The sequence below is a fragment of the Macrobrachium rosenbergii genome, chromosome 48 (genome assembly GCF_040412425.1).
Source record: "Macrobrachium rosenbergii isolate ZJJX-2024 chromosome 48, ASM4041242v1, whole genome shotgun sequence".
NCBI lineage: Eukaryota > Metazoa > Arthropoda > Malacostraca > Decapoda > Palaemonidae > Macrobrachium > Macrobrachium rosenbergii.
The window spans coordinates 38,514,069-38,529,455 of record NC_089788.1 but is presented as its reverse complement, the minus strand read 5'-3'; positions in this window follow the sequence as shown (position 1 = coordinate 38,529,455).

Genomic DNA, 15,387 nt, shown 5'->3' with positions numbered 1-15,387 from the left:
TTGATTTTTTAACGTTTTTTTTCTTAACGGTTATAAGAATATATCGGTAAAAGTTAAATTAAATTCATTGATCATAAAGAGGGAAAATTTCCCAAAAAATATTCTGCTCAAAATTGACATATTTTCTAAAAGATTTTATTCAACAATTTTTTTCTCATTTATTAGGTGATTTTTGAAGTTGATTCTTTACTTAAATATTGTTTTTTTTTTAGTTTATATATATATATATATATATATATATATATATATATATATATATATATATATATATATATATATATATATATATATATATATAATTCTGTTATAATAATATATCTGTAAACGTTAAACTAAACTTAGTCATCAAAAAGAGGCAAAACTCCCCCCAAAAATTGTATTGAAATTGAAATATTTTTGAAATTTTCTACATATTTCATTTATTTTCAGTTTCTTAATGATTTTTAAATTGATTTTTGACTGAACTCTTGACTGCTTTTATATATTTTTATATGCAAAACGTAGATGACCATTTAGCTTTTAATTTTATCTGCATTGTTCTTTAACGGAGATTTTTTTCATAAAACTTTGTTATAAGAGAATATCCTTAAAAGGTGAACTAAAATCAGTCTTCAAAAAGAGGGTAAAACTACGAAAAATATCGTATTCGAATTTTTTTTTTACTTTTCCATATTTCATTTATAATCCTTTTTTATGATTTTAAATTATTATTATTATTATTATTATTATTATTATTATTATTATTATTATTATTATTATTATTATTATTATTATTATTATTATTATTATTACTGATGACTAATTTTAGTTTAACGTTTACGGATATATTATTATAAAAAATTAAATATAAATATAAAAATATATATATATATATATAAATATATATTATATATATATATATATATATATATATATATATATATATATATATATATATAAACTCCGTTAAAAAACAATCAATATTAAAAGAAAATCAACTTAAAAATCACCTAAAAAATGGGAAAAAATTGTTGCATAAAAACTTTTAGAAAATGTCAATTTTAAATACAATATTTTTGGGGAAATTTTTCCTCTTTATGATCAATGAATTTAGATTTAAAAATATTTAAATCTGAATACAATATTTTTGGGGAGTTTTGTCCTCTTTTTATGACTGTTTTTAGTTTAACAGGATTATATAAAAATGTCCGTTAAAAACATTCAAAATTTAAGTAAAAAATCAACTTCAAAAATTACTTAAAGGAAGACAAAAGAATGAAACATAAAAACTTTAGGTTTGTTTTAATTTGAAAAAAAAAACTAAGAATAATACAATATTTTTCATTAATCCTTTGTATTATTTTTACATTTATTTTAAACCTGTATGTTTTAATTTTCATCTTATTTCATTTCATATGTTTTCTTTTGATTTTATTCTATTTTTTATTTAATTACTGTTTTTGTTTCTTTATTTACTTGTATCCTAATTTTCTTCATTGGTAAATAAATGGTATTTGTCATTTGAATTAAATATGAAAATTACAAATACAAATATAAAAAAAATGGTAATCAATAATAAGAATATATCAGAAAACGTTGAACTAAAATCATTCACGAAAAAGAGGGCAAAATTCCCAAAAATATTGTATTAAAATTATTTTTTTTTAGCTTTTTATATATATTCATTTTCCAACTTTTAGGTGATTTTTGAAATTGATTTTTCATTTAAATATTGATTGTATTTTTAACTTTTTTTAAATATGACTCGGTTTTAAATGTTAAAAGTTAAACTATATTCATCCATCATAAAGAGAGCAAAATTCATAATAATTTTATATTCAAAATTGACATATTTTTTCTAAAACTTTCATGTTACATTCTTATTCCTTTTTTTTAAGGTCATTTTTGAAGCTGATTTTTTACTTGAATAAATAAATAAATATAAATAAAAAATAAATGAATAACAATTAATATAAATACCCAAATAAAAAATAATAAATAAAAAATAATAAATAAATCAATAAATAAAGAAAAATAAATGAAATAAAGTTTATATATAAATAAAAGTAAATGAAAAATAATATGAACTATATCAAAATAACTAATACGTATGAATATAGATAAATAAAAATCAATGAAACTAAATTAAAACTAAATAAAAAGATAAGAAAATGCGTAAAAAGAATTAAAATACAAATAAATAAATAAAAATAATAATAAATGATTAAAAATAAGTTAAATAAATAAATGAAAATAAATAAATAAATAAAAAAATAAAAATAAAGAAATAAAAAAATAAATAAAAAGAAATAACTAGAAAAAATAAATAAATAAATAAAAATAAAAATGAATAAATAAATAGAAATAAATAAATAGAAATAAATAAAAAATAACATAAATAAATAAATATAAATAAATAAATAAATAAATAAATAAAAATAAAAATAAAGGAAATAATAAAAATAAATAAATAAATAAATAAAAATAAATAAATAAATGAAAAATAAATAAATAAATACAAATAAATAAATAAAAATAAATAAATAAATAAAAATAAATAAATAAATAAAATAAATAAATAAATAAATAATAAATAATTAAATAAAAATAAATAAATAAATAAATGAAAATGAATGAAAATAAATAAATAAAAATGAATAAAAAAAAATAAACGAAAATAAATAAGTAAATAATAATAAATTAAAAAATGATTGGATAAAAATAAATAAATAAATAAAAATAAATAAAATAAAAATATTTTAAAATAAATAAATAAAAATAAATAAATAAATAAAATAGATACAAAAATAAACATAAATAAATAAAAAAACAAATAAATAAAAATAAATAAATAAGTAAATAAATAAAAATAAATAAAAAACATAAATAAATAAAAATAAAAATAAAAATAAATAAATAAATATAAATAAATAAAAATAAATAAATAGAAAATAAATTAATGAAAATAAATAAGTAAAATTATATAGATATATAAAAATAAAGAAAAAATAAAAATAAATATATAAATAAAAAAATAAAATAATGCACATAAATAAATAAATAAATAAACAAAAAAATAAAAATAAATGAAAATAAATAAATAAAAATAAATAAATCATTAAAAATAAAAAAAATAAATTAAAAAATTAAAATAAATAAATAAATAAATAAATAAAAATAAATAAAAAAAAATAAATGAAAAAAATAAACAAAAATAAATAAATAAATAAATAAGGCTAAAAAAATAAAAAAAGATAAATAAACAAATAAATAAAAATTAATGAAAATAAAAAATAAATAGAAATTAAAAAAAAATTAAAGAATAACGAAAAATAAATAAATAAAAATAAATAAATAAAAAAAAATAAATACAAATATATGAATGAAAATAAATTAAAATAAATAAATAAATAATAATAAATAAAAAATAAAAATAGATAAATAAAAAAATTTATAAAAATAAATAAATAAATAAATAAAAATAAATAAAAACAAATAAATAAAAAATAAATAAAAATAAATAAATAAATAGAAATAAAGGATAATAAATAAATAAAAATAAATGAAAATAAATAAATAAAATCAATAAGTGAATAAACAAAAATTAATAAAAATAAATAAATAAAAAAATAAATATATAAAAAATAAAAAAATTGAAAAAAATTAAAAACAATAAATATCTAATAATTAAATAAAAATAAATAAATAGATAAAAATAATAAATAGATAAAAATAAATAAATAAAAAAATAAGTAAATAAATAAAAATATATCAATAATTAAAAATAAAAGATAAAAAAATAAAAATGAATGAAAATAAATAAATAAAAATAAATAATCAAATAAAAATAAATAAATAAATAAATAAAAGTAAATAAAAATATATAAATAAATTAAAAAATAGCAATAAAAATAAATAAATAAATAAATAAATTAATAAAAAATAAATATAAAAAATAAAATAAATAAATTATAAAATAAAAGTAAATGAATAGAAATAAATGAAAATAAATAAAAAATTAATAAATAAATAAAATTAAATAAAAATAAATAAATAATTAAATAAAATTGAATAAATAAACAAAAATAAATAAATAAATAAAAATAAATAAATAAATAAATTCAATGAAAAAAATAAATAAATAAAAATAAAAAATAAATAAATAAAAATAAATAAAAATAAATGAATAAGAAAAAATAAGTAAATAAATAAAAATAAATAAATAAAAATAAATGAAAATAAATAAAAAAAATTAATAAATAAATAAAAAAAATAAAAAAATAAGTAAAAATAAATAAATAAACTAAAATAAATAAATCAATAAATAAATAAAAATAAATTAAAATATTTAAATAAAAATTAATAAATAAATGAATTATTAAAAAAATAAAAAAATTATTAAAAATAAATAAAAAATAAAAATAAATAAATAAAAATAAAAAATAAAATAAATAAAAATATATGAATAAATAAAAATAGATAAATAAATAAATAAATAAATAAATAAAAATAAATAAATAAATAAAAATAAATAAATAAATAAAAATTAATAGATAAAAGTAAAAAAATTAAAAATAAAAATATATAAAAATAAATAAATAAGTAAATAAATAAGTAAGAATAAATAAATAAAAATAAATCAATCAATAAAAATAAATACATGAATAAATAAATAAAAATAAATTAAAATAAATAAATAAAAATAAGTAAATAAATAAATAAATAAATAAAATATATAAATAAAAATAAATAAATGAAAACAAATGAAAATTAATAAATAAGAAAAATAAATAAATAAATATGAATAAAAAAATAAATAAATAAAAATAAAATAAATAAATAGAAAATAATCAATAAAAATAAAAGAAAATAAATCAATAGAAATAAGTAGATAAATAAAAATAAATAGAAAAAATAAATGAAAATAAATAAATACATAAATAAAAATAAAAAATGAAATAAATAAAAATATATGAATAAATAAAAATAAATAAATAAATAGTAAATAAAAAGAAATAAAGAAATAAAATAAATAAATAAATAATAAATGAATAAAAATATTTGAAAAAAGATAAATAAACATATATAAAAATATAATAAATAAATAAAGAAAAAATATAAAAATAAATAAATAAATAAATAAATAAAATAAACAAATAAAAATAAATAAATAAATAAAAATAAATAAATAAATAAAAATAAAAATAAATAAATAAATAAATAAAAATAAATAAGTAAAAATATAAATAAAAAATAAATAATTAATTAAAAATAAATAAATAAATAAAATTAAATAAAGGAAAAATAAATAAATAAATAAATAAATAAGATAAATAAATAAGAATTAAATAAATAAATGAAAATCAATAAATAAATAAAAGAAATAGATAAAAAATAAATAAACATAGATAAATAAATAAAAATATATGAAAATAAATAAATAAATATATAAATAAATAAAAATAAATAAATAGATGAATAAAAATAAGTAAAAAAATAAAATTAATAAATAAATAAATAAAAATTAGAAAAAATAAACAAAAAAAATTAATAAAGAAAATAAATAAATAAAATTAAATAAAAAAATAAATAAATAAAAAAATAAAATAAAATAATAAAAATAAATAAATAAATAAATATAAATAAATAAAAGTATACAAATAACAGTAAATAAATAAAAATAAATAAGTAAAAATAAATTAAAATAAATAAATCAAAATAAATAAATGAAAAAATAGAAAAAAATTAATAAATAAAAATAATTAATAAATAAAAGTCAATAAATACATAAAAATACATAAATAATTAAATAAAAATAAATAAATAAATAAAAATAAATAAAATAAATAGAATAATAATAATTAAATAAATAAAAATAAATAAATAAATAAAAATAAATAAATAAATAAAAATAAATAAAATAAATAGAATAATAATAATTAAATAAATAAAAATAAATAAATAAACAATAAAAAATAAATAAATAAAATAGATAAATAAAAATTAATAAATTAACAACATAAATGAAAATAAATAAATAAAAATAAATAAATAAATAAAAAATGAATAAATAAAAATACATAAATAAATAAAAATAAATAAATAAATAAATGAGAATAACTTAAAATAAATAAATAAAAATAAAAAATACATATAAAGAAATATAAATAGATAAATAAAGAAAAATAAATAAATAAAAATAAATCAATAAAAATAAATGAAAATAAATGATTTGAAAATAAATAAATCAAAATAAATAAATAAAAAAATAGATAAATCAAAATAAATAAATAAATTAATAAAAATAAATAAATAATTAAAAATAAATAAACATATAAAAATAAATGAATGAAAATAAATAAATAAAAATAAACGAAAGTGAATAAATAAAAATAAGTAAAAAATTAAAATAAATAAAGAAATATAAATAAATAATTAAATAAATAAGAATAAATAAATAAAAATAAATGAAAATAAATATATAAAAAAAATAAAAATATAATAATATATAAATAAAGAAAAATAAAAAATAAATAAATAAAAATAATAAAAAAATAAATAAAAATAAATAAGTAAATGAAAATGAATGAAAGGAATAAATAAAAATAAATAAATAATAATAAAGAAATGAATAAAATAAATAAATAAATAAAAATATATAAATAAAAAATATATATATAAATAAATAAATAAATAAATAATTAAAAGTAAATAAATAAATAATAATAAATAAATTAATAAAAATAAATAAGTAAATAAATACGAAAAATAAATAAATAAATAAAAATACAAATAAATAAAAGTAAATAAATAAAAATAATAAATAAATAAATAAAAATAAATAAATAAAATTAAATAAATAAACAAATAAATACGAAAAATAAATAAATAAAAATACATAGAAATAGATAAATAAAAAAAATAAAATAATAAAAATAAATGAAAATAAATTAATAAAAATCAATAAATAAATAAATAAATAAATACAAAAAAAAATATTAAATAAAAAAAGTAGAAAAAGATAAATAAATAGATAAAAATTAATTAATAAAAATAAATAAATAAAAATAAATAAAGGAAGATAAATAAATAAATAAGAAAATAAATAAATAAATAAATAAAATAAATAATTAAAAATAAATGAAAATAAATTAATAAAAAATTAAATTAATAAATAAATAAATATAAATAAATCAAATTAAATAAAAAATAAATGAAAACAAATAAATAAAAGTAAATAAATAATAAAAATAAATAAATAAATGAATAATAATAAATAAATAAAAATTTAAAATACGGAAATATAAATATATAAAAATAGTTAAAAATAAATTAATAAAAATACAAATATAAATACATAAACACATGAATAAAAATAAATAAATAAATAAAGTTCAATAAAAATAAATAAATAAATAAAAATCAATAAATAAATAAATAAAAATTATCAGATAAATAAAATTAAATAAATAAATAAAAATAAATATATAAATAAAAATAAATAAATAAATAAATAAAAATAAATAAATAAAAACAAATAAATAAATAAAAATAAATTAAAATAAATAAATAGAAATTAAATAAATAAAAATATAATTATAAAATAAATAAATAAATGGAAATAAATCAATAATTAAAAGTAAATAAATATATAGATAAAAAGATATGAATATAAATAAATAAAAATAAATAATTAAAAAAATAAATAAATAAATAAAAATAAATAAAAATATATAAATAAATAAAAATAAATAAAAAATAAATAAATAAAAATTAATAAATAAATGAATAAAAAATAAATAAAAATAATAAAAATAAAAATAAATAAATAAATAAAAATAAATCAATAAAAATAAATGAGAATAATTAATGAAATTAAACAAATAAAAATAAATAAATGAATAAAATTGAATAAATAAATAAAAATAAATAAATAAATATAAATAAATAAATAAATAAATAAAGATAAATAACCAAAAAATAAATAAATCACCTGCCAACAAGAAAGGACAATATTTTAGACCTAGTATTTGTGAACGAGGTGAACTATGTTAAAGAAATAATAGTGTATAATACGAGTATTTCGGACCATAATATCATAGGATTAACAGTCTGTTCCAAAGCACATGAAAACAGAGATAAGCAAGAGAAGAAAAAATGGGAAGGGTATGGAAAATACAATTTCTACAGTAAGAATATAAATTGGTCAAAAATAAATGAAGAATTAAACAACTACTAGGATGACATATTTGTAAGTGATAATATACAGGTAAATATGGATATATTATATAAAATATTAGAGGAAATAATGGGAAAATATGTACCGAAGAAGAAAAGTAAACATCAGTCACGCATACCAAGAGACAGAAGGATCTTGTTCCAGAAAATCAGAAAGTGGAAAAAAGTTCTTGCAAAAGAAAAGAATGCATGGAAAGTGATGGAACTAAAAAGTAAGATAGAAAATGCAGAACAAAAGATTATACAGTCAAAAGAAAATGAAAAACAGGACCTAGAAGAAAGGACCTTACAAAATATCAAGCAAAACCCCCAAATTTTTTATTCATATGCAAAAAAGATTAATAAAATAAAAGTAGAAATAGGCCCTCTAAGAATTGAAGGGCGATTAACGAATGAAATAAAGGAAATATTTAACATATTAGCAGAAAGATATAAGAGTGAATTTACACTTAGAATTGATAATGAAGATAATGATACAGAAATAAGAGATGAAAATAGTGAATATTTTTCGGACATAGATAATACTGAAGCTGATATTGTGCAGGTTATTAATGAAATTAAAAATGGGTCAGCAGCAGGACCAGACGGCGTACCTGCCATTTTCTTAAAGAAAGTGGTTCATTCAATTGCAAAGCTGCTCGCAATATTATTAAGACCAAGTATAGATACAGGCAAGATTTAGCATATATTACCCCTACTTTCAAAGGTGGATCAAGACTAGAGGCAAGTAATTATAGGCCTGTGAGTCTGACATCTCATATTATGAAAGTTTATGAAAGGGTAATGAAAAAATATATAATGAAATATTTAATGAAAAATAGTTTGTTTAATATAGGACAACATGGTTTTGTACCCGGAAAAAAATACACAAACCCAACTGTTAGTCCACCATGAAAGCATACATAAAAATACGATAAACGAAAAAGATATAGATGTGGTTTACCTAGACTTTGCAAAAGCTTTTGACAGGATAGACCCTAATATATTAGCGAAAAAAATTAGAAAACATAACATTGTGGACAAAGTAGGAAGATGGATAAAAGAATTTTTGCAAAACAGAAAACAGATAGTGATTGCAAACGACGAGAAATCGGATGAAGCTACGGTAATATCCGGTGTGCCACAAGGTATGGTGTTAGCTGCATTGCTGTTTGTGATTATGATTGCAGACATAGACAATAATGTTAGGGACTCGGTAGTGAGAAGTTTCGCTGATGACACAAGAATAAGTAGAGAAATTACGTGTAATGAAGATAGGAACTCGCTACAAAGAGATCTAAACAAAATATATAAATGGGCAGAGGTAAATAGGATGGTATTTAACTCTGATAAATTTGAATCAATAAATTATGGTGATAAAGAAGGAATGCTATATGCATATAAAGGACCTAATAACGAGACAATCACAAATAAGGAAGCAGTTAAAGACCTTGGTGTGAGGCAGAATAGGAATATGTTATGCAATGATCAAACAGCAATACTAATGGCAAAATGCAAAGCAAAAATGGGAATGTTGTTCTGGCACTTCAAAACAAGAAAAGCCGAACACAAGATTATGCTCTATAAAACGTACCTTCGTAGTCCACCTGAATATTGCAATATAATATGGTACCCACACTACCAAAAGGATATTGCACAAATAGAGAGTGTACAAAGGTCCTTTATAGCTAGAATAGAAGAAGTTAAGGACCTTGACTACTGGAAAGACTACAGTTCTTAAATTTATATAGTCTTGAAAGGAGAAGAGAACGCTACATGATAATCCAAGCATGGAAACAGATAGAAGGAATTACCGAAAACATCATGGAGCTAAAAATATCAGAAAGAGCAAGCAGAGGTAGATTAATAGTGCCCAAAACTATACCAGGAAAATTAAGGAAAGCACACGACATTAATACACCACGCACCAGCATCGATAATGCAGCGTCTATTCAGTGCGCTACCAGCTCATCTGAGGAACATATCAGGAGTGAGTGTAGATGTGTTTAAGAATAAGCCCGACAAATATTTAAGATGCACCCCAGACCATCCAAGATTGGAAGTTGCAAAATATACCGGAAGATGCATTAGCAATTCTCTGGTAGGCATTAGAGGTGCCTCACACTAAGGGACCTGGGGCAACCCGAACGAACTGTAAGGTCTGTAAGGTAAGGTAAGGTCTGTTTTGTTCTTATCATTGACAAATGAACATAAGCATAGCACTTGCAGGCCCAGTAAGTACTTTAAGGCTCAAATGTGTGTATATTATTTATATAGATATATACAGTTCATAGGTATGTATATATACATACATGGATATATATATATATATATATAATATATATATATATATATATATATATATATATATATATATATATATATATATATATATATATATATATATATATATATATATTGTAATAATTTGCTTAATTTTTTATTCGTGGCCTTTTAAAGTAAATTACTTTCAGTTAATTTTAATTTAATTTTATTTTTGTGCCACAAGAAAAGCTGGTTAAGGTTGTTTTCGCTCCTACCGAAGGTTTTCTTTTTTTTTTTAATTGGTACCTCGCCCATGAAAGTTTTGTTTCTCTTTTCATGTAATTATTTGGCTAAAATGCTTGTTTGGTGATTCCCCATTCACTGCCTCACGTTTGGTGGGGACTGTTGGCTGAGGATGAAGGCAGTATGTATTCGGCTCCCTATCTGGGAGGTTTTTGGAGACTTTATTCGCACAGGATTTCGACATTGAATTCTTCCACAGTTTTGCTGGTTTTCTTCTGTCTGGAGACTGTTGCAGCTGCTTTCTGAGGGGCATCTCCTTTGCTGCGGTCGGACGCCCTTCCCGTGCGTTCTGGAGGGCACTGCCTGTGCTCCCTTACATTCTCTATTCATCTTTGCATCCCTGGACTCGCCTGTTGCCCTTGGAAGGACAGCCTGTCTTTCCCGTCGTCCTGTGTGCCTTCGTCCTGCCAACCTCCGGAGTCGTGAAAACGCCTGATTCTATGTGCACTTCATATAGACGTTGCTGACGCGTGTCAGTGTGCTGTATCCTCCGGCTGCAGACTCCTCGTGATTTCAGGATCGTTTTGGACAGCCATGTGTGTGGTTCTGCGACTTATATAAATTCATCGTGCTTTCACCCTGGGCGTGTGTTAATTAAGATTAATATCGACGGTTATTTTTAGGTGGTTTATTATTATGTATGTAATATTAAGGTTTATTTGTAAAAATTACGATTAAGGATCTTCCCCTTTTCATTCTCTCATACCAAAGTTTTTCAGGGCTTTCCTAGGAATAGGTTGTTTTCCTTCCTCCTCCTACTTACTGTCTCTCGATCTATCGTGTGAAAGAGTTTATTTTAGGTGAAGGTTTTTTGTACACCCTTATTCAGCTCTTTTTGTGGGGTTTCGTTTAAGTAATTATCAATATTTTTTTTTTAATAAATAATTAAGATTGTTTAACATTTTTCGTTATCCTCTTTGAGTGTTTTTTTTCTGTGTTTTTGCTCTGTTGGTGATCTTGCCCCTTGGTTTTAAGTAATCCTTTGTGGCACTGATCGTAAAAAATGAAAAAGAGCCTGTTCTTGCAACTTCCTAAATATTAAATATTTTGTGAACATAAGTTCATTACAATATATATATATATATATATATACTGTATATATATATATATATATAATTATATATATATATATATATATATATATATATATATATATATATATATATATATATATATACTGTATATACATATATATATATATATATACTATTTATACTATATATATATATATATATATATATATATATATATATATATATATATATATATATATATATTTATTTATATATATATATATACAAATATGTATATATATACATATATAGATGAAATTGCCCTGCACTTGCTCAGTGACCCTACGTAAGTATGATCAAGTGTACTAAAACAACTGTTGTATCAAGAACACAGTAGGGGGTTAGTATCGTCAGTGCTGGAGGCATTACTAAAGGTCCTTTGCAGCATCCCTTCGGCCCCTAGCTGCAGCCCCTTTCATTCCTTTGACTGTACCGCATTTTGTCTGAAGTTCTTATGTGTGAGAGAGAGAGAGAGAGGTGAGAGAGAGAGAGAGAGAGAGAGAGAGAGAGAGAGAGAGAGAATGCACATAGATTTTAAACGAAGCCTGAGGTGCAGGCGCAATAAAGGACATGTTTCTAAAACTATTTGAAATCTCATACGCTCTGCCGCCGAATCCTCCGTCAGGTAACATGGGCTACGCCCCACACGGTAGACCTCGATGATGAAAATATTCAATCGCCTATTCCATATCCGTTTTCGGGGAGTTGTAATCCCAGAGACAGGCAGTGTGACAGATGAGTCGGAGATTGAGAGCGAGATGACAGAATATTAAAGACTTTTGAATTAAATATGTGGCGATGAAGCATCGCCACTGGAACGATAAAAGGGGAAAATTTGAAATTATTGGCACTGACTTTCATGGTTACGACTTAAGAAGTTGTTAAATTATTGCTGTATTTAGTAGAAGAGCTTTTATGACTAACGGATCAGGTTCACAGAAATTTGGATCTTAAATGAAATTGGTTTTAAATTTGACGCCTTTCTTTTCCTCTTTTGCTGTACTTTATTATATTTTCCTCTCTAACCACGTGTGTGTGTGTGTGTGTGTGTATGTGTGCGTGTGTATACATATTTACTTATTGTTGTATGAAATAAACATAATGAATCTATGTGAGGCTAAATTCATTTGTTTTTATTAGTACGACATAGATGAAAGAGCGGCTATATGATTTTTGCCTTTAGCCGTTTATCAAAGATCCTCTAGTTAATTAGGTGTCTTGAAGGCCTTCATTTGATCACACATAGGCATTGAAGCATGTGTAAATATGCATATCTGAATCTGTATACTCGTAAATGGACTCATTCTCATGTGAGTGAAGCCCGCTGAAACACGTACTGTATTACCGTTTCTGCTTATCATAAATCTTCATATGAAACGAGATGGAAAATATCCAAGTTAAAACGCCTTCGGTTTTACATAGTCATTCGCTGGGCTTTTCCACTGATTCTGCTCTCCATTTGGCCTGGCAATCAAGGAATATATTATACTTTGTTTTGCTCCCGGGAAGCGAGGGTGCCTTTAGCAAACAGCGCTACTTAGCGCAAAACGCTATGCAAAGCAGAATTCCGACCCGCATTGCATCTGCACCGTTATGCACGGCTTTCGCTGCACCCGGCATCCGACGATATCCTGACATGCGGGCCACGTGACATTTCCACAACCTGGTCAATTCGGCAGCGCAACAGATTAAGCTACATCAGTCACCGTTTTCCTGGGAGCTTCAGGGTGAGGTGTCCAGAGAGATGGAGCTATATATATATTTATTTATATTTATGTGTGTGTGTCCGTAAATAATCCATGGATATCAAATTCACGTTGCCTTGGGAAGAACCTACACCCGAAGGGAATTATAATTGCTCCTGCCGTCATCATGATTAGAATATATGTCTTTTTGGGTTGTGCAATGGGTGCCGTGATTTCATGCAGTTAACTTTTGGGCAATGAAAGAATTATAAACAACAATATTAATAAGCAATATAGATATGTGGAAAAATACTATACATCATTAAGTTTTTTGGTAGTGCGGGAGATGACTGCTCCCAGTCGTAGAGTAGGAAGCCACAAAAAGGGAACAGAGAGAGATTTGTGTTTGATGGAATCTTAACTAGACTTCTGTGAGGTATCGTATGCAAGGAAGTCTTTCTTTATTTGAATATGAGTGGATATTAAGATTCTCTTCATGATTCATATTAGTATGCTAGAAAGATAGAAAGTATGTATATGTCACTGAGAGAGAGAGAGAGAGAGAGAGAGAGAGAGAGAGAGAGAGAGAGAGAGAGAGAGAGAGAGAGAGAGAGATAAAATCATTGTTGGATGGATTTATTCGTCCCTGAGTACTTTTACTGACTTTAAATGCAACTATAAATTCGATAATCATTTTGATAAAAAGAAGTGAATAGAAATATTATAAGGGTCGGTCTTTCCACACTCATCATCATGGAAACAAGTGCTTTCCGTGTGTTGATACATTGATGAAGGGGAGACGGAGAGACGAATACAGATTATAGAAAAGATTTGCGCTACGTTTGGGTGATATTATATGTTCTTCATTGACGAATATATTTATTTCCATATTAATATTCTTCCAATTCCAATGGAAAATGAGACAAAGGTGTATAGGATAGGGGACAATGTATTCGCAAAAATAACAGCCATTTTCGGTTTAACCGTTTTGACATAAAAATAATAATGATGGTTTGATTAATGTAGCTGATACTTTGTTACAATATTTATTCTGTCTTATTATATCTTATCAGGGAATAAAGTGAATTAGTCCGTACCTGTTTTAAAATGTGTGAAAATGAAAGACCAAAGTATTTTTAATGCCAACGAAATATGTTGCAGGGGGTATCGAAAGCGGTTTGGTGCCAAATACCCTATTAAGGAATATTTTTTTGGTTATAGTTTTAGCGACATTGCTGTTAAATTGTGCTTGAAATTCAGTGCTAATATTATTTGTCTTCGTGTTGAATTTCTAACTTATCAACGGCGAAGAGAAGACAAGTGTTGTTTTCTAATCTTCATACTTTACATCATCCCAAATAAGAAAGACTAAATTGTGGAATTCCTGTTGAATCCTTATCAGTTGAATCCTTATCAGTATAGATTGAACGATGTATTAAATGTTAAAGAACTTCAGAAGGTTAGAATTAATAAAGCGTATAGCAGGGTATCGGAGAGACAAATGACAATGTTTTGCATATTGTTTAGAAGACTATGTGACAAATGTCTGGAGAGAAGAGGTTTAAAATTTTCCCATCCACGGCCTAAGGCCGGTTGTATCGTATGCCCTAGTGTAGTAAATTGCCTTTAAAGTCAATCTTCTTGGCAATGACTCACTTCTCGGTCTGTAAATCTTGTATAATCACAATAATGTGTTTTGTCTTTGTTTACAAATTATGAGCCGTTTATTTAGTAATATTGTTATTTTGGGGTTTCCATACTGTCTCTTTAATTCCACTGACGAAGTCTCTGCACGTACCATATTTCCTAAGAAAGAGAGAGAGAGAGAGAGCGTTTATGCACCTTCCACACAAAAACGTTATAAA